The sequence below is a fragment of the Symphalangus syndactylus genome, chromosome 17 (genome assembly GCF_028878055.3).
Source record: "Symphalangus syndactylus isolate Jambi chromosome 17, NHGRI_mSymSyn1-v2.1_pri, whole genome shotgun sequence".
Classification (NCBI taxonomy): domain Eukaryota; kingdom Metazoa; phylum Chordata; class Mammalia; order Primates; family Hylobatidae; genus Symphalangus; species Symphalangus syndactylus.
Window position 1 is genome coordinate 68991128 of NC_072439.2, and position 27225 is coordinate 69018352.

Consider the following 27225-nt stretch of genomic DNA (forward strand, 5'->3'; position numbering starts at 1 on the left):
AGCTTATTTTGCCTTTTTGTCTATGCATATCATAAACTGCAAATTTGGAAGAGCTAATGCAAGAATAGAGAATTAAGAGAGAAAGCCATGTAGCCTACTTTGGTTTGAGGAATTAGCTTACCTGGCATATAAGGAAACTTCTGCATGACATATACGGAACCTTCTCCCTCTAGCTTCCTGGAGTCTACTTTAAGGCTTGGGTACAAACCTCAGTGAAAGTATTTCTGTGTTTTGTTTTGCCTCCATTGTACCTTACTCAAAAATCACTTGAGGAAGAAGACAGTTGTCATGGCATGATTGCGGAATTCATTGTCTTCCTGGCAAAATTTCTCCTTACTAGTGCTCAGTCTAATCCATGCAAAAATATAGTTCCTGAATAGATCTAAGTTATGCTGATTGTATGTTTGTTTGCCCTCATAACCATCTTTATCTGCCCTACAGTCTTGCAGTGGAGCTGACTGTTGCAGGATACATTTCCCTGGCTCTGTGTCAGCTACTCCTACGTGGGTTCTGTTGTTGAATGTATAAATGAATGACAATGGAAATCTCTTTGCATAGTTGTAAGCCTGGGTGATTGAGAGAATCAGGATTTCTATGCTGTGCAACTCCAAGGGGCAACATTGACCTTGAAGCACACTTGAGTGGCGCATAGAATGGCACAGAATGTAGCTCCTGTAGCCATGTGTAGCAACAAGACATGTGGCAGAAGGTTGCTGGCATTAGATTGAGCACTAGTAAGGAGAAATTAGCAGTAAAAATGGGTAGGTACTTTTTTACCCAGATTGGGCTTATTTTTAAGTTGTAGCACTTCATTTTGTATTGCTTTGTTTTGTTGAAACTAAGCATGAATACTTTGGCATGTGATAAATGTTTATGGTTTATGAATGACAGTATGTAATTGATTAAGTAAAAATAAACTTCTAAAATAGACTTGATGATAATGATACCCTAATGTCTTTAAAGTTTTGTTAATGAACATTTGAATTGAACAAAGTTACTTTAGAAATTTTTCTTGCCCTTTTCTTCCTAAGAGCAAAAATCTGAGGAAGAGAGAGATAGGGAAAAATTACTTCAGGAATATTTTATTTAAGTCCTGTGAAAAGCAGAGACCATTTGTGTCTCCTTTAAAAAATGCTTTTATATGTTTTTCTTTTCACAGGTCTTAAATAAAATATTGCCACAATGTCATATCTGGTTATTGTTATCGGAAAAGAAAGACCAGGGAGTAATGCCCAATGCTCTTGTCTGACATGGAAAGTATGGCATTGCTCACTTTTTTCCCTTTTTTAAATTGAAACCTTGAGTATTTAATTTATAAACATAAAGCATTCAACTGCTTACCTTAAGAATTGCTAAGATATTAGTCGTGAAGAAGAGGTTCTTGGTGGTTTAAAAAAAAAAGAAAATCTGGCTCCTTTCTACAAAATGCTTTCTCTTACATCTCATTTGTCTTCCCTGATTGCATTTTCTTTGCATTTTTCTGGGTTTTCCTTACAGCCATCAACTGACTTGCTAAGTTTTGTTTGAATGAAGAAGCCCACCTTGAGTTTGTCAATGTTCACAAGTCACCTCACATACACTGTATGGATGGCCCATGACGTTCTTTTAAAAATAAATAAAATTTTATTTCTATCCCATTCCAGCATATGCACATGCACAAAAACACACTTTTTTCTTTTTCATGTCATGAAAAATATTATCAGAATGGATTATTCCCTTACTTTATCTTCTTTGAAAGATTGCCTGGTCTCATATATTAATATTTCATTCCCAAATGTAACATGTCAAAGTAGAGAGTTGTGTTGACCAGCAAGAAGTCAGAAGGTAAGAAATTTTTCTGCTTCCAGGAAAACTATTGTTAGTACAGTAGTCAATAAATAAGAGAGAAAGGCAGGAGAGAGCCTTTTATGCTGAGAGAAACGCAGACGATGACAAAACTCATAAGGCTGAGAAAAAACAAATCATCTTTGGGAGAACTTTCACTTGAAATGGCTTTGCCTTTCAAAAGGAAAAATGTCCTGCTGAATCAGCTTCATTTGGAGAAATTAAAAAAAAAAAACTCTTACACGATTTTCAAAATACTAAACAAACTCACTCGCAAAAAAAAAAGAGGTTACATGTGTTTGCTTGTAAAAATAACTTTAAGCTCAGCAAATTGCAAATTAAGGAGACAACAATCAAGCAGAGAGGATGGGGGTAAAGAAACAAAGCATGTTTGGGCTGGCAGCATCCTGACATCTAAAAGAAAAATGCACACAGTTGGTAGTGTGCCCATTTTGTTCTGGCACTTTGCTTCATGAATGTGCTACAAGAAGAGAAAAAAAAAATGAACGAGCCTCAATTCTTGTTCAGTCATAGAGCTGTTCAGTCAAGCAAGATTACAGATAATGAATCTCTACAATGGAAAATTGATTTATGGGCTCCCGAATTTTTCATTTTGTTTATGTTTCAGAAATGTGTAGCTGTGTCAGAATGTCTTACCCATTTTTAAGAATATTTTATCACAGCAAAAAAAGGGATAACTTGACTTTAACTGTGAAATGCAAATTCGTTTTATCTTGAAGTGTCAGAGATAGTATTGTTCAGTCTACAACAAATATAAAAAGGCATAAGATTCTTTAAAGGGCCCGATAACATAGTCAATAATGCGCTTTTATTATGGAAAATAAAATATCTTCACTACTTCAGAAAATTATTCAGTCTGGATTTTTATGAACTTTAGAATTACAGGCCTTAAATTATTATATGTATGTTCTATTAGCTAGAAAATATTTTCTATACCTAGTGAATTTTATTATGTAATATATATAAACCTACTATATAAATATTTAATGAGCATTTATTATCACTAACTGGTTGGATTTATTACCTAAAGAATGATGATAGCACATGAAAAAAATTCTTGGATATCTGATATTTGCAACCTCTTAGCAGAATTTTAGGACATGTGTTATACCAGAAGTAAATTGTTCTTAAGTAGTCAGGGCATTATCACAAGATGCTATGATTTGAATATGTGTCCCCTCCAAAACTCATGTTAAATATTAATCCCCTATGTGACAGTGTCGAGGGATGGAGCCAGATTTTTAAGAGGTAATTGTGTTATTAAGGCTCTGCCCTCATGAATGGGTTAATCTATTCATGGAATAATAGATTAATGAAATACTGGATTAATGGGTTATCATGAGCATGGAACTGGTGGCTTTATAAGAAGAGTAAGAAAGAACTGAGCTAACAATTAGCATGCTCAGCCCCCTCACCATGTGATGCCCTATGCTACCTTGAGACTCTTTGGAGTCCCCACCACCAAGAAGGCTCTCACGGAATGCAGATACTGGGGACCTTAAACTTCTCAGCCTCTATTTTGTAAGGAAAAAAAAAAAAATTCTCACTTACTCACTCATGCACTCACTCATTCATTCACTAAACATTTTGTAAATACTTTGTAGCAATAAATTTCTAATACTACACAATAACAACTCCCATTTATAGAGTACCAATTGTATGTCAGGGATTGTACCTTTTCAGTTTCAGAAAATTTAATAAACTTGCTAAAGATTTCAGAACTACTAAGTACAAGCCCAGTCCATTTAAATCCCAGTACATCTACAACTGAAACTAGCGGTCTTTCAACCACTCTAAGCTGCTTCCCTTCTACTATTGTCTACTATTTTCAGTAGCTTGCACTCTGGTGCTAGAGGTAGGGAACATAATTAAAATTAACATACACTGTTATGTGGTAGGTACTCTGGAAGAGCATCAAGAAAATCTGACTGAAAAAAGATTGACTGAGCTGGGTGTTGGAGTATAAGCCAGAGTTTCACAGGTAAAGGAAGGATGGGAATTTTATGCCATGGGGGGAGACTTTAGCATGTACAAGGTCATGGAGGTATGAGAAAATATGGTATACTCAACAAGATTATTATGTATTCATAGTGACACAGAATCTACACCATTGAACTTTTATTTTAGACTCATGGATACACATGCTTGTTTGTTACAAGGGTATATTGCATGATGCTGAGGCTTGAGGTATGATTAAACCTATCACCCAGGTAGTGAACATATTACCCAATAGGTAAATTTCAAGCCCTATTCCCCCTCCCTCCCTTTCTCCTCTAGTAGTCCTCAGCATCTACTGTTCCTGTGTGTCCATGTGCACTCAGTGTTGAGTTTTTTATAACTGTGAATATTCAGTATTTGGTTTTCTGTTTCTGCATTAATTCGTTTAGGATAACTGTCTCCAGCTACAATCATGTTGCTGCAGAGGAAATGATTTCATTCTTCATAGCTGCATAGTATTCCATAGTGTATATGTACTACATTTTCTTTATTCAATCCACCATTCATGGGACCCTAAGTTGATTCCATGTCTTTTTTATTGTGAATAATGCTGCGGTGAACATACACATGCATGTGTCTTTTTGGTAAAATGATTTGTTTTCCTTTGGGTATATACCCAGTAGTGGGATTTCTGGGTCAAATAGTAGTTATCTTTGTGGTTTTTTTTAGAAATCTCCAAACTGCCTTCTACAGTGGCTAAACTAATTTACATTTCCAACAACAGTATATAAGCATTCCCTTTTCTCCGCAGCCTCACCAACATCTGTAATTTTTTGACTTTTTAATAATAGGCATTCTTACTGATGTGAGATGATATCTCATTGTGGTTTTGATTTACATTTCTCTGATGATTGGTGATAAGCATTTTTTTCATATTCTGGTTGGCCACTTGTATGTCTTGAATTGTCTGTTCATGTCCTTTGCTCACTTTTTAATGGAGTTATTTCATTTTTCTTGTTGATTTCTTGCTGTTTAAATTCCTTATAGTACTGTGAACTCCAAATATCTAAGACAGGTATCAGTTAATTTAGAAAGTTTATTTTGCCAAGGTTGAGGGCCCGTACCCATGACACAGCCTCAGGAGGTCCTGACGACACATGCACCAGAGCACAGCTTGGTTTTATACATTTCAGAGAGACATGAGACATCAGTTAACATATGTAAGATGAACATTGATTGGTCCAGAAAAGCGGACCAACTCCAAGCAGGGAAGGGGCTTCCAGGTATAGGTAGGTAAAAGACAAATGGTTGCACTTTTTTGAGTTTCTGAATAGCCTCTCCAAAGAAGGCAATAACATATGCATTTATAAGTGAGCAGAGGGGTGACTTCAAATAGAATGGGAGGGAGGTTTGCCCTAAGCAGTTCCCAGCTTGACTTTTCCCTTTAGCTTAGTGATTTTGGGATCCCCAAGATTTATTTTCATTTCACAACACAATCTACCACTACTTATTGACACTAAATGGATGAATAAAATGTGGTCCTTGGACTCAAATATTGTATTGTCTTTTAGAAAATAAATCCAATAAACAACTAGTTATTTTAAACTAATATAGATAATATTCTAAGATTGTATATCAGGGCCACAACAGAAGAATTAGTTTCAAATGAGAATTTTAATAAAAAACTCCTAAGAAGTAACATTTGAAATGAGTCTCCAAAAATGTTTAAAAGTTCACTAGGCACTTTCTGCTTCCAATTAGGACACAAAAGACCTTAGCTCTCATTGTTACAGGAAAGGGGTGCAGACCCAGACCTCAAGAAAGGGCTCTTGGATCTCATGTAAGAAGGAATTCAGGGCGAGTCCATAGAGAAAAGTGAAAGCAAGTTTATTAGGAAAGTAAAGGAACCAATAAATGGCTACCCTATAGACAGAGCAGCCCAGAGGGCTGCTGGTTGCTTATTTTTATGCCCATTTCTTGATTATATGCTAAACAAGGGGTGGATTATTTATGCCTCCCCTTTTTAGACCATATAGGGTAAGTTCCTGATGTTGCCATGGCATTCGTACACTGTCGTGGCACTGGTGGGAGTGTAGCAGTGAGGACAACCAGAGGTCACTCGTCACCATCTTGGTTTTGGTCAGTTTTAGCTGGCTTCTTTGAAGTAAACTGTTTATCAGCAAGGTCTTTATGACCTGTATCTTCTGCCAACCTCCTATACTTAGAATGCCTTAACTGTCTGGGAATGCAGCCTCATTTTACCCAGCTCCTATTCTGGATGGAGTGGCTCTGGTTCACACACCTCTGACATTATGAGGGCATCAAAAGATAAAATAAAAATCATACTTACATATGGGACTGTCAATGAACCATGAAAGGCTTGATGAATTGATTTCCAGAGAAAGGTGCCCATTATAAGTAAGCAGTGAGATCTGGCAGGTCTGGATGCAGGACAAGCAGAAGAATGCTCAAGACCCAGGACTTTACTGAGTGGAAATGAAGCCATCTGAGCTATTGGCAACAGTGGAGATCATGGGCTACATTACAGTCTGAAAGACTGCCAAGCACAGTAATAATCTGCTCAACACAGTCATTCTCTCTACCTTATCCCAAGTTTGCTGAAAACAATGAAATTGAAGTAAGAACTGATAAGCAGACAGAAATCATTCAATCTGCTGCATCTCCCATATTCTCCCCATACCTGAAATTTAAAAATTCAAAGGTATTACAAGGAATCCCAAATAAAATCCTGATAAGCTCCATTAGACTAGCCCTTCCTTGGAAAACTGAATGTTGGCGATTGGGTTAACAACAGGGAAGCTTCATCTCACTCCCAGATAAATAAACCCTTGGTGAAATCTGAACAATCAACTCCAACTTTAGCCAACAGATGAAAAAAATAACTTGAAATTTCTTGGCAAAAAGAAAATAAAAACCCACTGTTAATCCTCTATCCCTACTTTTCTTCTGTACTTAATTTCTACTATGCAATAACAAATTACAAGACCTATGTAGAGGCAGAAATAGGAGTCACACGCAAGGAAAAAAATCACCAAAAGCAAACCACAGATGATCCAGATACTGGAATTAGCAGAAAATAATTTAAAAGATCTATCTTCAATAGGAAAATATGAGAAGAATAGGTGGATAGGTGGGTAATCTCAGCAGAGAATAAGTAAGAAAAATTAGTTAAAAATTATATACCTGTAAACTACAATATGTAAAAAAAAAAAAAAAAACAGATGAAATATTCAGAAAAATCACTAAAAAATCAAATGGTGAGTGACCTTGAAGACAGGTCAAGAGAACTTATCCAAAGTAAAGCATAGAAAAAAAGACATAAACAAACAAACAAACAAACAAAAACAGAGTATTAGTTGAACTGTTAAACATCAAGCAGTCAAATATACCTGTAATTAGAAGAACAGAAGGGTAAGAGAGGGAATAAGTCAAGGGACAAAAGATCTTGGAGAAAAAATGACTGAAAAGTTTCCTTATATGTTTGAAAATATATACATCTACAAATCCAGGAAGGTCAGTGAATCTCCGGTGGAATAAATTTATACAAAATGCACATAAGTATATTATTGTCAAACTGAAATCCAAAGGGAAAGGAAAAATTCTAATGGGTACCAGAGTAAAGAATGCATCACGTAAGAGGGAGTAACAATCTCATTAACCCAACACGTTGACATTTTAAAGTGCTAAAAGAAAACACCTAAAAAATGATTGTCAACTTAGAATCCTACATCCAGCAAAAATCGCCTTCAAAACTAAAGGTAAAATACATACTTTTTCAGATAAATGAATAAATAATAAATCAAAGCTGAGAGAATTTGTTGCCATCATATCTGCACTATAAGAAATGTCAAAACTTCTTCAATCTGAAGAGAAATAATACCAGTAGGAAATTCAGATCTGCAAAAATAATTGAAGAATGCTAACAATGGTAAATAATAAGGTGAATATGCAAGCATTTTTTCTCCTAATTTGTTTGAAAGACATTTCACTATTTAAAAAAAACATTTATATTGTGAGGTTAATAATATATGAAAAAGTAAAATGCTTAAGAGCATTAAAAAACATGAAATGGGAATAAATAGAATTATAATTTGATGAGTATCCTCTATTATATGTGAGGTGGAGTACATTAATTCAGTATAGAATATGGTAGGTTAAATGTGCACACTTTAGTCCCTAAAGCAACTACTTAAAAATAAAATGAAGTATAATAAAAATATTACAGGTTATATAAAATAGAATGCTACCTTAATACTACTTTAAACTAATACTAGATTAAAAGAAGGCAGGAAAGTAAGATCAAGGAAACAAAAGAAGAACAAAAAATTAAAAATATAAATAAGATGTTAAATTTCAAGTAAATCATATCAATAATTGCATTAAATGTAGAATGACTACACATTCTGAAGAAAAAGCAATATTGTCAGAGGCGAAAAAAATGTCAGTATACTAACAGTATACAGTACACTCTCTACAGAAATTGCATTTTAAATGCAACATGGATAGGTTGAAAGCAAACTCCCAATTGTAAGAGACCTGGTTCAGCTATATGAATAGCCAACAAAGTAAACTTCAAAACAAGTAGTACTACCAAAGATAAAGAGATATTTCATAATGATAAATGGAATTCATTAAAAAAATACATAATATTTCTAAGTGTGCATGCTACTTATAATAGAGCTTAAAAGTAAGCTAAGCAAAACTTTACAGAAGCAAAAAAATAAGCGAATCTACAGAAAACATTAACATTTCTGCAAGTAGAAATAGACAAATTCACAGTTATTGTAAGAAATTGTATTACGAATAACCAGAGGTTTTCTCTAGGTCCCATTGCTCACCACACAGAAAACCAATCACTGAGACAACGAGTATTGTCAGAGAAGAAGCCTTTATTTGGGTGATGTCAGCTGGAGAGGCGGGAGACAAACCCTAAATCCACTCTTCACTCTCCCACTCTCCCCCTTTCTCCACTCCCACTCAAGGGTTTATATAGCTGGGAAGGACAATAGAAGGGACAAGGAAAAGAAGTTGGTCAACAGACAGCAGGTGCATTTCATTATACAAATGTAAGTTTCTCAAGCTTCAGTTCTATAGACACCTGGCTTGTTGGAAAATTGGACTGACTTCAATTTTAGCATTCCTCTGTCAATAATTAATAGAACAATCATTTAGCATGGAAATAACATGACCAGATTTGCTTTTTTCCCCCTCTGGTAGCATTGTTAAAAAGATATTGAAGAATGGAGAGAGAGACAGAGAGAGGGTCTACAAATTAGCAGCCATAACAAGTCTAGTGAAACAAGATGATGGCCTTAATTAATGCAGAAACTGGGGAGGGGGGGTGTAGAATGAAGCTAATAAACTGGAGATATATTTGGTGTTTGAAAATAATAGAAACTGGTCACTTAGATGTTTGATACAGGGGAGAGGTGGCAATAGGAAGACATCTAAAATTGTTAAGGGTTCTTGCTAGAAGACTGGATAGATGCTTTTTATTAAAAACGTTGTGAAGAAGAGGAAGCACATCCGAGAAGAAAGGAAATGAGCTCTCTTTTGGACACCTTTGAAATGTCTGTGAGACATTGCTGAAAATGTCTACAGGGCAATTCAATATGTGCGTATGACATCAGGAAAGAGGTCAGGTTAGAGGTAACTGTAGTGGCTGAAGTCATTGAAATGGTAGGAATACTCCAGTGAGGATAGACAGAAGGCCAAATGCAGAACCCTTGACCTCTGACATAAACAGTGCAGACAGCAGAAGAAGAAACTGCAATGAAGACAAAGAAGAAAAGCATGAGATAATGAGACAGGAACCAGAAAAAGTGTGTCATAAAAACCAAAGAGAGATAGGAATTTAAGAAGATAATGTCAAAGCGAGATAAGTGGTACAGAAAAGGTGAAGACTGAAGCAGTCATTGCATTTGGTGAATAAGAAGTTACTCCTGACTCCAGTAGTTTTCATGAAGAAGTGTGACAGGAACATGGCTGCATTAAATTGAAAACAATAACAATATGAAGGTGAAGAAAAACTTAGTATAGGTTATTCTTTCAGGGAGCTTGATATTTAAGCTAAATAGGAAGTCTTAACCTGATATTAGTAATTGAAGAAGGTATTCCTGGTAAGTTGGTATCACCAGTAATTTAAAAGCCTATTGCTTGAGTTGTAAGAAAGAAGCAGTAGGTACTCTCTTCAGGTTAAGAAACCAACAGGCCGAGCGTGGTGGCTGACGCCTGTAATCCCAGCACTTTGTGAGGCCGAGGGGTGGATCACTTGAGGTCAGGAGTTCAAGGCCAGCCTGGCCAACATGGTGAAACCCCGTCTCTACTAAAAATACAAAGCCCTGGAGTGGTGGCAGGTGCCTGTAATCCCAGCTGCTTGGGAGGCTAAGGCAGGAGAATCACTTGAATCCGGGAGGCAGAGGTTGCAGTGAGCTGAGATAGTGCCATTGCTCTCCAGCCTGGGTTGCAAGAACAAGACTCAGTCAAAAAAACAATTAATAAATTCTTCCCAAATAGATTATTGTAATTTCTTTCATTATTGTAGTTTGGTTGATTTTCAACCTAAGTTACATCTTCAGAGACAACAGTGTTCAATAACATTTTTTATAAGCAGTACTGTCTGTGTGAATGGTATAGGTAAAATGTAAATCTATAAAGAAGATGTGATAAGCACTTAAAGGCAATTTGGACAAAAGCCTACTTATATTTTTCACCACAAACAGTGGTAAGGTTTGGCACAGCGTTCTTAGTAATTTATATACTTGGAGACACTCCCCAGGGAACTTATGAGATTAAACAGTATGTGGAAAAAATGTAAATGGTAGAGAAATCTAAATCACAGTCTTGTAAGATATTTCCAGCTGGGTACAGTGGTTCATGCCTGTGATCCCAACACTTTGGGAGGCTAAGGCAGGTGGATCGCTTGAGCCTGAGTTCAAAACCAGCCTCGGCAACATGGCGAAATCCCATCTCTACCCAAAATACAAAAAAATTAGCCAGTCACGAAACCCAGTCTGAAACAAATAAATAGATAAAAGTTAAAAATAAAAGAAATTTTAAAAACATTTTCTCCTTAGAATAATTCCCTGTTTGAGCACCATGGACATAGCTAGGAAAGTAGGTTACAATTCAAATTTGATCTCAAACGAATCAGCCCTCTCAGTTCTCTACCCATCTCCAGAAATGTGGGTGAAGGGATTGGAAAGGATCAGGGAAGTTGCAAACAAAGAGCCAAATCCTAATTCTATTCTTGAAAATCGGGGAAGAAATGGAAATAGGGCAAACTGGGAAAAATTTTTAATTTGTATGTAGGATTTGGCATTTGAAAAAATAATCTAACTTGAAAGATCAGTTTTGTTTTTTGTTTTTTTTTTCTTTTTTTTTTTTTTTTATTATACTTTAGGGTTTTAGGGTACATGTGCACAATGTGCAGGTTTGTTACATATGTATCCATGTGCCATGTTGATTTCCTGCACCCATTAACTCGTCATTTAGCATTAGATGTATCTCCTAATGCTGTCCCTCCCCTCTCCCCCCACCCCACAACAGTCCCCGGAGCGTGATGTTCCCCTTCCTGTGTCCATGAGTTCTCATTGTTCAATTCCCACCTATGAGTGAGAACATGCGGTGTTTGGTTTTTTGTCCTTGCGATAGTTTACTGAGAATGATGTTTTCCAGTTTCATCCATGTCCCTACAAAGGACACGAACTCATCCTTTTTTATGGCTGCATAGTATTCCATGGTGTATATGTGCCACATTTTCTTAATCCAGTCTATCGTTGTTGGACATTTGGGTTGGTTCCAACTCTTTGCTATTGTGAATAGTGCCGCAATAAACATACGTGTGCATGTGTCTTTATAGCAGCATGATTTATAGTCCTTTGGGTATATACCCAGTAATGGGATGGCTGGGTCAAATGGTATTTCTAGTTCGAGATCCCTGAGGAATCGCCACACTGACTTCCACAATGGTTGAACTAGTTTACAGTCCCACCAACAGTGTAAAAGTGTTCCTATTTCTCCACATCCTCTCCAGCACCTGTTGTTTCCTGACTTTTTAATGATGGCCATTCTAACTGGTGTGAGATGGTATCTCACTGTGGTTTTGTACACCAATAACAGAAAAACAGAGAGCCAAATCATGAGTGAACTCCCATTCACAATTGCTTCAAAGAGAATAAAATACCTAGGAATCCAACTTACAAGGGATGTGAAGGACCTCTTCAAGGAGAACTACAAACCACTGCTCAATGAAATAAAAGAGGATACAAACAAATGGAAGAACATTCCATGCTCATGGGTTGGAAGAATCAATATCGTGAAAATGGCCATACTGCCCAAGGTAATTTATAGATTCAATGCCATCCCCATCAAGCTACCAATGACTTTCTTCACAGAATTGGAAAAAACTACTTTAAAGTTCATATGGAACCAAAAAAGAGCCCGCATCGCCAAGTCAATCCTAAGCCAAAAGAACAAAGCTGGAGGCATCACGCTACCTGACTTTAAACTATACTACAAGGCTACAGTAACCAAAACAGCATGGTACTGGTACCACAACAGAGACATAGATCAATGGAACAGAACAGAGCCCTCAGAAATGATGTCGCATAGCTACAACTATCTGATCTTTGACAAACCTGACAAAAACAAGAAATGGGGAAAGGATTCCCTATTTAATAAATGGTGCTGGGAAAACTGGCTAGCCATATGTAGAAAGCTGCAACTGGATCCCTTCCTTACACCTTATACAAAAATTAATTCAAGATGGATTAAAGACTTATATGTTAGACCTAAAACCATTAAAATCCTACAAGAAAACCTAGGCAATACCATTCAGGACATAGGCGTGGGCAAGGACTTCATGTCTAAAACACCAAAAGCAATGGCAACAAAAGCCAAAATCGACAAATGGGATCTCATTAAACTAAAGAGCTTCTGCACAGCAAAAGAAACTATCATCAGAGTGAACAGGCAACCTACACAATGGGAGAAAATTTTTGCAACCTACTCATCTGACAAAGGGCTAATATCCAGAATCTACAATGAACTCAAACAAATTTACAAGAAAAAAACAAACAACCCCATCAAAAAGTGGGCAGAGGACATGAACAGACACTTCTCAAAAGAAGACATTTATGCAGCCAAAAAACACATGAAGAAATGCTCCTCATCACTGGCCATCAGAGAAAGATCAGTTTTATCCATGTAGCTCCTGATTAGACTGACTGCCTCCTGAAAAAGAACTGGGAGAACAGTCTATTGTTTGGGAAGACTGACTCACCACTGTGAAAGCCACTCTCAGCCCTTGTTTTTCAAGTGGCCACAAAGTCAATGCTTGCCCAGTCTGCTGGGTGGCGCCAGATCATCATATAACTAAAGAATCTCAGCTCCATCCAGCATTTCAAAAACCTCAAATGAATAAGTATAAATATGTGCTTATCACCCTCACCATGCATTTTAAATTTATCTAACAAAATCCAAATAAGGATGTGAAAAATTAAAAAGCATAAAATATCTCAAGTGTAAATATATTAATTTTAAATGATTTTTTGATATTAATTCTAAAATATTTTATATGTAGAAATGTCCAGTGCTAATGTCCATACCTCTATGCCTTTTCCAGTTGGAGAAACAAAAATAGGTGCAATACTGTTTGCAAAAACTGAATATGTAAGTACAGTTGGCCCTTGAACAATGTGGGGATTAGGGCTGCCAATCCCCTGCACAGCCAAAAATTTTCATATAATTTTTGACTCCCCCAAAACTTAAGTACTAATAGCCTACTGTTGAATGGAAGCATTACCAATAACAAAATGTCAATTAACACATTTTTTATTAATACAAAATACAGTATACACTGTATTCTTACCCACAAAAGTTAGGGAAAGGAAAATGTTATTAAGAAAATCATGAGAAAGAAAAAATATGTTTATTATTCATCAAGTAAGTAGGTAATTGTAAGGGTCTTCATTTTTGTCTTTACCTTGAGTAGGCTGAGGAGGAAGAGGAAGAGGAGGGGTTGGTCTTGCTGACTCAGGGGTGGCAGAGGTGAAAGAAAATCTGCCTGTAAGTGGACTCATGCAGTCAACTCTGTGTTGCTCGAGGGTCAATTGTATTCTAATTACTGATGTGCTCACAGACAGCTCTGAGACGATTTTGACTTTGTTATATCACCAGTTCAGTATATCTCTAATGTGTTGCAAGATGATTCCTCATTGTGCCTTCGAGTTTATCTTTAGCTACCAAATTCTTCTCCAAGTTTATTTGAGGTGACTACTGTTTCCATTCTGCACCCAATTCACAATCAGGCCCAATTATCCTGCAGAGTGCCTACCGACTCTCACCCTTTTAAGAATATTCCATTGTGTGTCTCATAACCTTGAGATTTTACTAGAACAATAGCTAATTTATTAAATGGACTATGCAGAAAATGCTGACGTTTTGAGTGATTCTATAGTGGAGACTGCTAGTTGGTTTTCTATCAAAATCCATACTGCTATTCTTCCAGAATACTAGAGTTCAAACAAGGTATGGGGCCACCCAGCTACAGACTCCATTTTCCAGACTCCTTTGCAGCTGTCTCTGGAATGTGACCTAATTATCACCAAGGGACTATGAATGGAAATGATAAGCGCAATTTCTGCTTCATCGGTTTAAAAGCAAATTGCTTGCCCTCAACATCTGTTCTTTTCCCCCGCTGTAAGCCAGAACATGGACATGCCTGCAATTCAACTTTTGATCATGCAGATGAAAACATTTGCTAAGAAATTAAAGATCTTTTAAAACCACCGTATTTGGGATCTACTTTTTTCTTAAATAGCAGCTTAAGCTTTACCTAACTAATACAGATTTTAACAGACCAGTGAGCTTCACCTCCCATGTTTGCATTTTTAACACAGGCAGCATGGAGACCTAGTTACTTAATGACAAGGAGCTCCTCCACTATGAGAATTCTCCACAACATAGCAAGCCAGTCATGTCTGGCACTTTCATCACTCTAATGACTTGGAAGGCCAACACTATGTCTTTCTAGCAGTAGCATTTAGCACAGGTTTTAGTACAATGGTAGATGCAGAATAGATGTTTAAAAATATTAGGAATAGAAAAGGTTTGCAAGCTCTGAAATCAGGTCACAGAAGTAGCCACCTAACCTGCTTACGCAGAGGGTGAGCCCCGGAAACATTAAGCTTTATGAGCACTAACGTTGCTGTGTAGCAAGATATAATATCAAGCTTGAAAGTAGACCACGTGGATAATGCTTAAACTTGGCTTCGACATTTTGGCCTGCCGGAAAATATGGCAGTTCATTAAAAGATCAGTAGTGAGTAATACTGACTTTGCTAACTTTATTGACATCTGAACTGTGCCTTAATATTGGGTGTCATAATATTGCAGAATGGTGAGATATCTCAAGGTTTAATTAATAAAAAAAGACTGGAATTAATTTACCAGATGAAGGATAATAAGAAATTTGAATCTGTAGTATTCATGTTGCTGCTTGAATGCTGTGCAATAGCAAACCTAGCTCTCCCTGTGGCATCATCCCAGACTGTGTTTGTGTAAGTTTGGATGCATCTGGGTTGACACTGACTTCATTGAAGCATTATTTTGTAAAGGGCACTGCTTGAGAGCATTTCTTGGCCTGCTCTACACATAAGAATCTTAGCTGTAGTTGTATGTTTGTCTGCCAAGTGTAGATACCCATGTAGAAGAAGGAACTCAACCTATAGCTTTTTTAACCAAATAAACACCCAAGAAATACAAATAATACCTCAGTGACAATATTTAATGCCTCTTCACTAAGAAATCATAGTCAAGTGTAGACAGAGGACATATCTATCAGGAACCAGCGTAGGTCTTAGACAAGAAATCCTAGAATAATTGGGTTTTATCTCCTGTTCTCTAAGTCTTCAAGTGAACCTTTTCTCCACCATGCTTGTTTGGCAGGCATCTCTTTAGATTTGCCTCCCCTTGCTTTTGAAGATTGAATATAAAGGGATAAAATGTAGGTCTGGGCTTGAGAGAGACATAAACAAGCTGCTCTGCTTGATTTCGTTCCAGTTTAGGCTGCCCTATCACAGGCTGGAAAATGTTTCTCTCTCTTTCTGTCCAGCTTACCCTACGACACAAATACTTTAGAGTCAGGGCAAAAGTTGTATATTAACAAAGCATTTGAATTTTCCTGGAAACTCTTAAGAATCTGGGTGTGCTGATCTCGAACATTTGTGAGTTACTGGGCAAGAGTACAAATGGAGGCCCACATATCATGTATCTAAGTATTTAAAAGTTACAAATCAAGCCAAAAATTTAAAAGAAATATGTCTATTCTTCTATTTCAATAAATAAATCTTTATAATACCTAGAAGGCCAAGTTTGAATTTAGAATTCTTGTATTTGTTGAGTTTCTGAAAAAAAAAAAAAATGGTATCATAATAAGAACCAATTCTTAATCCTCAGTAAGGAATAACTCACCTCCCTTGTCTTCCATCCCTACCTCCATCCCACACAGGAAAAGGCCTGGTTGCATGCCCACCCCAAACTGCAAGTCCAAGTTCTATCTCTGCCACTGTAAACATTAGTCCTTTGCCTATTTCTTGAATCTTGGGATGGGTCCTCTCATAGTACAGTATTTCCTAAAGAGGATGTCCTCTAGGAAATGCCCTACATAAACCTCGGAAGCTGGTTTGGTGCTGTTTTGGAAGCAAATTTTAGTGTTCCATGTATCCAAAGAATGGTTAAAGAGAGAGAGTCCCAAATTCTGAATAGACACAATTCCCTTGACTTTGCAGACTTTTAACTCTTCGGAGAGAGGACATGGCTGGAGGAGGGCCTGCAGAGATTTATAATATGGAACACAGACTCACTTGCTTTGGTCTGAGGGAGACACTGAATCCAGAGCAGCAGCAGGCAGCCAGGAGAAGATTTAAGAGATTTGAGTTCTTGTCCTATATTCTATTACCACCACCTGATGTCAACATTTGAAATAGTATTCTTTTGGGAACACCACTTGTTAGCTGTGTTATACAATGGTATGGAGGTTATCCCCATCAGATCAAGTCCCTAGATCTGTGAAAGACCAGAAAGATATGATTTCTGCGCACAGCTATGATAAGCATTGAGAAGGGATTTTCAATGAATTTTTTTATAAAAAGAACTATCACTGCAGCATATGTCATATTGCCCTAGTTACTAAGTTAGTCTGATTAAGATCAACTTTCCAGTTTCAAAAGTGGAGCTATAGAAATGATTATTCCCCTTTAAATAAGTGAGTATTCACATAGAGACACATATGCACAGATGTTGGCAAGACACAGGCAAGCTTTAATGCCACTTCCAATTTCTCCCATTAACTATAAGGACAAAAGATATGGTGCATGACCAAAAAAGAACAAATGTTACATTTTCTCAGCATTTTCTTATCAGGGTTGAAAGGGAGCAGACTGCATTTCCAAGAAAATAGGCCCATCTTATGGCTGTTCCAGGAAAGTCCTGTTGTTGCATGTGAGAACTGGTGGTGTATGCCTCATGAACTCAGGCTGTTGGGGAGGGATAGCATTTAGGCCTTCCATTGTATGGACGCAATTGGATATGGTTGTAATGTACCAGTAGTGATTAGGTCTTCAAGGAACACTCCAGAGACAGTACTTCAAAATGAATCTCAATGCTAAGCCAACTGCGAGATTCCATTACAGACCTATGCATATCCACAGTTATTTTCTCAGGTCATATCAGCTCCCATTTATATATAGGTTAATTTAGGTGAGTCTATTGCCCAAAGAAATACAGTTTATTACAATATAGCAATTGCTTTGGAGCCCAAGTTTCATAAAGAGAATTGTCCAGGGGACTGCTATCAAGACAGTTTCCTAGAGTTATATGTAAAGAGAGTGTTTACACCAATCACTAAAGCTGTGGTGATTACGTGCTAAAATTACGTTGGCTGAGACACTGAGTAAGGTGACTAAATTATCTAGAGATAACTAGAAATTTGTTGGGTATACTTACATATCTTTTATTGCTACTGAGATGCAATGTTTGTCTAGCTCACAAGTCACTTCTTTGAGAGCTAACACAGTCCTTCATGAGCTTCAGTGTCCCAACACTTCTAGGCAGTAACTACCTTGATCAAGGTTGGACATATACCCTAAATTGGGCCAGTCCGACTATTCTAACCATTTGGAGTCAGAATTAATGATGCTAGCCAACCTCTGCTGGTGGCTTGCCTTGTAAACATGAGAACTTACATGGGTCATATTCAGTCATATGCATGGAGTAGCAAAATAGGCAATCTACAAAAGCAAATGAATTTATCAGGATCCCAGAGAGAAACCAAGATGTTTTTTAAAATCTAGTTTTCCAAAAAGAAGGACAATAACTTAATAACCTTCTGAGGACTTGATGTTGGTCACCTCCAGGTACTGATCCCTCCTGAAGCTTGGTTGTACTTTCTCCCTTGGTAATCAAACACCCCTGTATCCTCAAACAAATTTTTCTTTCTTGTTTAGGTGTGAGTGAGTTTCTGTAACCAAAAAGCCTTCACTAAACATTACTTGAACTTCTTATTTACTCTGTAAAGATTTTTGTAAACACTGGGAAAATGAAATATGTCTTGCTGTTTTCTTAATTTGTGTTCTCTAAAAACAATTTCTATGATTTTATATTCCCAAATGAATTTTTTTTTCAAATTTGCATTGATTCTCTGTGGACCTTCCTATGGCTATATTCTGCTTTCACCCATCTGTCTGTAGTCATATGAAGAATTTTATAGTTATTCTGCCTTCTTTTCTGGTGTGAGGAAAAAAAAGGTTTTGATGCTGTAGTATCTGATATAGTTATCCACATTGCACAGATATCTTCTGTGATGTGCCTGTTTCAGTGTCATACACTCCCAGTTTCGCAGAAGCATGCTTCCACTTTTCCCCCTAGTTACTCATTAAGATTATTCTTTTAATGTTTAACTATTTAATGTCAATGTGGCAGATACATATGTATGTGTGTGTGTGTGTGTGTGTATATATATATATAAAAAATCAGGGTTTCACCAACTTTTTGGTATCAGGATACCTTTCCACACTTAAAAATTACTGGGCATGCCAATTAGTTAAATATTTGTCATATTAGATAATAAAACTGAACGATTAATATTTATATTAATCCATTTTAAAATAACAGTAATAAATTCAATGTGTGTTAACATAAGTAATATATTTTTAAACTGTGTTTTTCAAATAAAAAATCACAGAGTAGCATTTCTTAATACTTTTCATATCTCTTTAATGTCATGTTTAATAGAAAATAGCTACAGAGTCCTATCTGTCTCTGCATTCAGTCTGTTGCGATTTTACACATCTTGTAGCCCATGGAAACTGCACTGCACACTCATGAAAGACTGAAGGTGAAATAGGCAAAAACTTTTTAATATTATGTGAACAGAGAGTCTCAGCCCCCACCAGAAATCCTCAAGCTATACTTCAATAAGTGCTGTACATTATACAGTCACAACTTTAACAACTGAGAAGTAAAAAATATTTTTACCAAAAGAAAATATTTTCTGTTGTGACATTTAACTGAACTGACCAAATTTAGATATTTTGGGCATCCTGTGCCAAAAAAAAATTTGAAGAGGAAATCACATTCCTCTTTTAAGATTGCTAGTGTATAAAACACTGTGGTGAAATTTAAATTGAATCTGAAAGTACCTATCAACCATGCAGTAGACTGGTTTAATTTTTCATCATACTGTATATCACTATGTATCTACTTATAGTATAGACATACTTAATAAATTAGCAACTGACTTTACTTAAATGCCTTATATTCCTAACATTACATTTTCCTTTGAATGCCCACATGTACGATGGGACTATTCTAGCATTTTTCAATTTTAATATTTTTTATCCTAACTTACTGGTCTAATAAAATCTAGTCAAAATCAAATTACAGAATTCTACTTACCTATAAAAGAAAAAGAAGGTATGCAATAATTCGGTATATTTGAGATAGCTCAAATACTCCAACTTACAAATTATCTTTCTTCAATAATCTCTAGATGGTTTGATCAAGTAAAAATTTCTTTTTATAATCTCTTGAAAATGCACCAGAGTAGCACTCATTTAATCATATTCTGTCTGTTCTTAGATTATTAGTTCCATGTCAAATTCAGTGTTTCCCATGATATTTAAAGTTATCTCCTTGCTCTTTTCTCTATTATGGTCATTCACAAACTTCTAAGGTAATATTAAAGATAGGAAAAGCAACTCAAAGAGTTTGCCTGAATTGCACAGGGTGCTGGGAGAGAGTATGTAGCTAATTTTTCCTAGCTGGGGTCTAGATTTTTGCTGTTTTCCATCAAGGAATGATGCTAATGTGAAGACATAATGAAAAAAATGTGTATGTAAAACTAAGTAAGGGACTATTTATACTGACTTTAATAATCAGCGGGAAAAGAAATTGATCAGTAGTTCCCAGAAGTCCTCTCAAGACTTCACCCTTTTACATACAAATCATATCCTTTCATTTCATGTTATCATTTTTTGTATATAGGTGAATTTTTTATCTTTGGCTTTGAAAAGATCAAGTTGATCTGAAAGTAATTTCACTAGCTGCTAAAATAAAACTCAACTTTCTTTAAAGGCAATCAATAAAATTCAGAATCACAATATAATAATAATAGTAATAATGTCCAGCATCCAGACAAAATTCCTACGTATACAAAGAAGTAAAACACGTGATCCACAAATAACAGAGAAATCAGTAAATAGGAAGACACACCTCAAAATGACATTGTTAGTAGATTTAGCTGACAAGAAATTAAAATAGATACTGTAACTATATTCAAAAATGTAAAGGATAACCTTAAAAAAATTGAAGAAAAGGGAAATATATTTTTAAAATAAACCTTCTAGAACTCAAAAATACAATATCTAAAGTGAAAATTTTACTGGATGAAATTAAACAGAAATTAGAACCCACTAACTTAAGGTGAATGAACTTAAAGGCACTACGAAAGAAACTCTACAAACTCATGTACAGAGAAAAACACAAACAAACTACAGTGTTCTGTGGAGGAATGCAATATAATGTATCATACAAGTAATTGAAGACCAGAGAGATGAAGAGAGAAGAAAAATATTTGGAAAAATAAAAGTCAAAATACTCCAAATTTTATTTTAACTAGTTACCCAAATTTTAACTATTTACTATTTATAAATCCAATAAAGACAATAAACCCCAAGCAGAGTAAACACAATGAAAATAACACTGTAGCACATTGTAATCAAATTGATGAAAAGCAGGTAGAAACTGGGCCACATCACCCAAAGGGGAATAAAGTACCCCACCACACAGAACATAGTGCAACAATGTCTTTGAAGTGCTAAATTATCAACCAAGAATTCTATATCCACAAAATAAAATTTCAAAAATTTAGGCCAAAAAAAAGTTATTTTAAGAAGCTGAAAGAATCTGTCATCAGTAAACCTTCACTATAAGAAAAATTTTTTTTAAATTTGGGTGGAAGAAATGTTATACCAAAATGTAAATACACATCTAAATAAAGAAAAGAGCTTTGGAAATGGTAAATACATAGGTAAATATAAAATATTTTCTTATTTTTAAATTCTTAACAAAGTTAATTGACAGCTTAAGGCAAACATTTAACCATATATTATAGGGTTTATATTATACGTGGAAGTAAAATGTATTAGCGTTATTCACAAATAATGGTGAGAGTGAATGGAAGTATACTGTTGTTAAGTTGTTATATTATACATCAAGAGAGAATATTGGTACGTGACAGATGAATGTTGTAAAGTAGAGTAACCACAGAAAAAAATAAATTAAAGAGGTATAGCTAATTAATCTAGACAATAATGTCTGCACAGGCAGGCATGCATCTAACCAATATGCCATATCTGGTGTTCTTTGCTCTTGCTATGTACTGGTCTGGATTCTTCTGGTCTCAGGTAATGGAAAAAAAATGAAGCTTAAATAGAAAGAGAAATGACTGTCTCCTAACTTAAAGAAGATATTGGGTCCTCCACACAGCCAACATTTTTTCCCCAACAATCTCACATCTGTACTTGGCTATATTCTACAGAGGTGCCTTTAGCGGATAGAAATGGCCATTATGGAATCTCAGCCTCACATGCTCTCTATTTAGAAATCTCAGAAGAATGATATTATTTCTTGTTCAACATCCATATAACAATCCAAAGGAAGGAATTTGTTTGGTCCCGCCTAGAATTATTATTTCCTCTGAACCAATCTCTGTGTTTAGGAAACTATGACTGGCTGGGCCTTTTTTTAACTTTTGTTTTAGGTTTAGGGGTACATGTAAAGGTTTCTTACATAGGTAAACACATGTCATGGGGGTTTGTTGTACATACTATTTCACCACTCAGGTAGTAAGCCCAGAGCCCAATAGTTATCTTTTCTGCTCCTCTGCCTCCTCCATCCTCCCTCCCTCCCTCCTCAAGTAGACTTATTTTAAAAAGTCAAAAAATAACAGATAGATGCTGGCAAGGTTGTGAAGAAAAGGGAACCAGTGTCTGTTGTTTCCTTGTGTCTACAAGTTCTTATCATTTAGCTCCTACTTATAAGTGAGAACATGCAGTATTTGGTTTTCTGTTCCTGCATTAGTTTGCTAAGGAAAATAGCCTCCAGCTCCATCCATGTTCCCATGAAAGACGTGATCTCATTCATTTTTATGGCTGCATAGTATTCTGTGGTATATATATAGCACATTTTCTTTATCCAATCTGTCATTTTTGGGCATTTAGGTTGATTCCATGTCTTTGCTATTGTGAATACTGCTGCAATGAACATTCACGTGCATGTGTCTTTATGGTAGAATGATTTATATTCCTCTGAGTATATAACCAGTAACAGGATTGATGGGTTGAATGGTAGTTCTGTTTTTAGCTCTTTAGGGAATTGCCATACTGCTTTCCACAATGTTTGAACTAATTTACACTCCTATCAACAGTATGTAAGTGTTCCCTTTTCTTCACAACCTCGCCAGCATCTATTATTTTTTGACTTTTTAAGAATAGCCATTCTGACTGGTGTGAGATGGTATCTCGTGGTTTTGATTTTCATTTTTCTAATGATCAGTGATATTGAACTTATTTTCATATGCTTGCTGGCCGCATGTATGTCTTCTTTTGAGAAGTGTCTGTTTAGGTCCTTTGCCCATTTTTTAATGGGTTTTTTCTTGTAAATTTGTTAAAGTTCCTTATAGATGCTGGATATGACACCTTTGTCAGATGAATACTTTGCAAATATTTTCTCCCATTCTTAGGTTGTCTGTTTACTCTGTTGATAGCTTCTTTTGCTGTGCAGAAGCTCTTAAGTTTAGTTAGATTACACTGATCAATTTTGCTTTTGTTGTGATTTCTTTTGGTGTCTTTGTCTTGAAATCTTTGCTCATTCCTATGTCCAGGACAGTATTACGTTTTGTCAGCTTTGTCAATCAGATGGTGTAGATGTGTAGTCTTATTTCTGGGCTCTTTATTCTGCATTTTAATCAGTACCTTCTAGCCTTATAACACTCACCAAATTTGAAGAGCATTATCTTAAAGTAGTAAAACTCTAAGAAATATTGCTTTTCCCATTATTACAATTAAACTGTAAAAAAAAGGGTAAGAGAGATTGAAAATAAAAAGTCTTGATAAATTGTGCTGCGCTAAAGATAGAATATGGTTTTGTTGAAGAAAATTCAAATACATTAAATTATGATTCTCTAAATATTCCCTAAATATTGACAAGTAGGTAGAACATTAACTTTAAACCAAGGAAATATAGACCATGACTAGAATTTTGATGATATCATGGCATATTATACTCCAAGGTTGAAATACAAAAATCATTTTTATGGTTACATCTTGAAAAGAACGTTAGAAAATTTCTTCTATTCTTTACTTTGGTAAAGTAAGGATTTGAATATTGTGTCAGAGATTATTTGGCATGTTGCCTATCAAATCCCCATCCTTGCATTATCTCAAGTTAAACCCCAATTATTTTCAGCTTTGTACATTGCCTAGCTCTCCCCACACCCCACGAAATTTAGGAGTAAAGATGTGACTAGAAATTGCCAATGTGTTGTAAGGGCAGGTTTTGTATGGGATGTTTTGAAATCTCCTAAAGGAAGGGTATGAACCTTTCTCTTCTGCTTCCACATTGCTTCTTAGAATATTGATTTGATGACTGGTAATCCAAAGACAACCTCAGATCATGAGCATAAAAACAACACCACAGGGATAGTGTTACTAAAGGGGATTGAGTCTCTGATAACTGCCAAACCACTGTACTGAGACTTCTTTTACTTGACAAAGTAAACTTTTATCATTTTTAAGCCATTTTGGGGATCACTTTTGAGTCACTGTTACAGTTGAAAGATGTCCTAACTTATACAGTGATCTATAACTTTTGGGCCCTTATACAGACTAATAAGGCAAACATGTACCTGAATTGGTAAACAAAGTTTTTTATTTACTTTTTTTTTAATTTTACTTTAAGTTCTGGGATACATGTGCTGAACATGCAGTTTACATAGATATACATGTGCCATGGTAGTTTGCTGCACCCATCAACCCGTCATCTAGGTTTTAAGCTCCACATGCATTAGGTATTTGTCCTAATACTCTCCTTCCCCCTGCTCCCCAACCCCAATAGGCCCCAGTGTGTGATTTTTCCCTCCCTGTGTCCATGTGTTCTCGTTTTTCAGTCCCCACTTATGAGTGAGAACATGTAGTGTTTGGTTTTCTGTTCCTGTGTTAGTTTGCTGGGGATGGTGGTTTCCAGCTTCATCCATGTCCCTGCAAAGGATATGAACTCATTCTTTTTTATGGCTGCATAGTATTCCATGGAGTATATATGGCACATTTTCTTTATTTACTTTGTTAAAGAAAAATAAAAATGGAAGCCACAGTTTAGATATACCTCAAAGTCAACTTCCTATAACCATGTAGCCAAAATTTAAGTCAATCTGATTCTCCAAAATGGTATCTTAAATTATAAACACAAAACATAAGCTTTGCATCCTTATCAGCATGATTCAGTGAAACTAAACAGCCCTGTTTGCCTTAAAAAGAATGTTAATGTATAAGTCTATCACAAAAAAACAGTCAAAAATAGTTTTTCCTTTATACTGTAAAAACTGTGCTGTAATTGCCATAAGGCAAGCCTCTTATCAAGTCGTTTGAAATCTCCCAGATCATGATGTATACTTTCTGTCTGACAATAAACTAAGTTTTTCCTAACTTGATCTGATTTTGTTTTTGACAACTTCAATTTGGTAACCCGCTGGTGAACAGTATTTCCAGGATGCATCAGAGTCCTAGATCTTATGGGAAATGTAAAGATGATAAGATCTCATTATGATGTAGTTAAAAAGAAGATATTATTCATTCTTGTCTCATTGTGATATGAGCAGCTCAAAAAATAACTATTATGAAAGAGAGGGAAGTGTTAGAAGAGGTAAAGTTGACAACACCTTGGATGGCTTATTTGGAAAGGAAATATTTAAATTAGGTCTTGAACCCAAATTAGAGTTTTTTCCGACAAATTTTGTAGAACAGGAAAGAAAAGGATCCCAAGGCAGAGGAAGCAGCTTAAACAGTCATCCAACGTGGGAGATTGGGGGTGTGCTGTATACCAAGCACAGATGAGTGAAGATGAGGTCTAGAAATGTGGGATAAAATTATAGAAGGCTTTGAATATTGGCTAAAGAGTCTTGCTTTTATTCTTCATACAATGAGTAATCATCGTCTTCATCATTTATTTACATTCTTTCATATGGATTTTTTTTGGAGACATGATGTCACTCTATTGCTCAGGCTAGAATGCAGTGGTACAAACATGGCTCACCACAGCCTCAACTTACCAGGATCAAGCAATCTTCTCACCTCAGATTCCCAAACAGCTGGGACTATACATGTGAAACACCACACCTGGATAATTTGGGGGGTTTTTTTGGTAGAGACGAGGTCTCACTATGTTGCACAGGCTGGTTTCAAACTTCCAGACTCAAGCAAACCTCTCGCCTAGGCCTCCCAAAATGCTGGGATTACAGGCATGAGCAACCATGCCTGGCCTTATATAGATTTTTAATGCAATCGTTTCTAATTAAATTTGTTTTCATTAGATTTTGTGCTCTGGTGGCTTTTTTTCTATCACTGATTATTAGATCATTTTGAGTGTAGCAAAAAAATTTATATATATATGTGTGTGTATATATGTGTGTGTGTCTGTGTATATATATATATATATATATATATATGATCAGATAAGAGAAGCAGTATACCTCATTTCAGTTGTTCTCAAAGTGTGGTTCCCAAACCAGTAGTACAAGCATCTCCTAGAAACTTTTTAGAAATGCAGATTCTTAGGACACATCCCAGACAGGCCAAATGAGAAATGTGGGGATTGGGGAATAGCAATCTGTGGGTTTTGTTTTTTTTTTTTTGATGGAGTCTTGCTCTGTGGCCCAGGCTGGAGCACAGTGGTGCCATCTCCAGTCTCTGCAACCTCTGCCTCCCGGGTTCGAGCAATTATCCCTGCCTCAGCCTCCCGAGTAGCTGGGATTACAGGCACCCACCACCACGCCTGGCTAAATTTTGTATTTTTTAGTAGAGACGGGGTTTTGCCATGTTGCAAGCCCTCCAAGTGACTCTGATACACAGCAAAGGGTGAGAACTACTGACTTAGTGATTGGAGATGAGATCTTGAGACAAAGAACCAGAGTTCAATGACCAATTCTACCGTTTGTCCTGAAGCAAATTTCCATAGCCTTGTGGAAAATCAATCTCCTCATTTTATAAAGGGTGACAGAGATGTGAAGTTTGTGTAAGACAGTGTATATATTACTCAGAAATGGTAAGTCTCTCAAATTTTAGCTATTGTTAATTACTAAAAAGGAAGCTTATTGCAGAAAATTTGCTCTGTATGTTTTCATGGATATAAGAATATGTATAATGTGATACAAATCATGACACATCAAATGATTCAAATCTAATATGTGAATATAATCTAACAGAAAATCTGTTTTGGTCTCCACAGATGCCAGATGAGAACTTGCTCAGATCAGCTTTTCTTCTGTAATTTTCTGTAGAGCACCAAGCACATGATTTTAAATATCATTGGCAAAACAATGTCTTTATTCCTTGCAAAATTTTTTATATTAGTCAAAAATTTGTTCAAGACAAATATTTTTAAAAGATGCCACTTCACTTCCACAACACACACACACACAGACATACACAGCGAGAGAAAGAGAGAGAGAGAGAGAGAGAGAAATGAGAAGGTAAATGTTGCTTTTTTCTTATGGAAAGAATTTCAACCAAGAGACCTATATGGGGGTAGCCAGCAAAGCATCCCATTAGTGGGGCTATGTTCTGTTTTTTCTTCTCTTTTGATGCA

The 27225-nt window shown here is 36.1% G+C and overlaps 1 long non-coding RNA gene across 3 annotated transcripts in view; it reads left to right on the forward strand.

Moving 5' to 3' along the window:
- The window catches only part of LOC134732958 (uncharacterized), a 93814-nt gene that overhangs the window by 15230 nt on the left and 51359 nt on the right, over positions 1–27225 (forward strand). For 2 of the 3 annotated variants that reach the window (XR_010116499.1, XR_010116500.1), the window contains exon 2: positions 3744–3826. This is a non-coding gene — a long non-coding RNA (uncharacterized lncRNA). Of the gene's footprint in view, positions 1–3743; positions 3827–14314; positions 14567–27225 lie in introns of those variants that run through there. The other variant, XR_010116498.1, reaches the window with a different exon arrangement.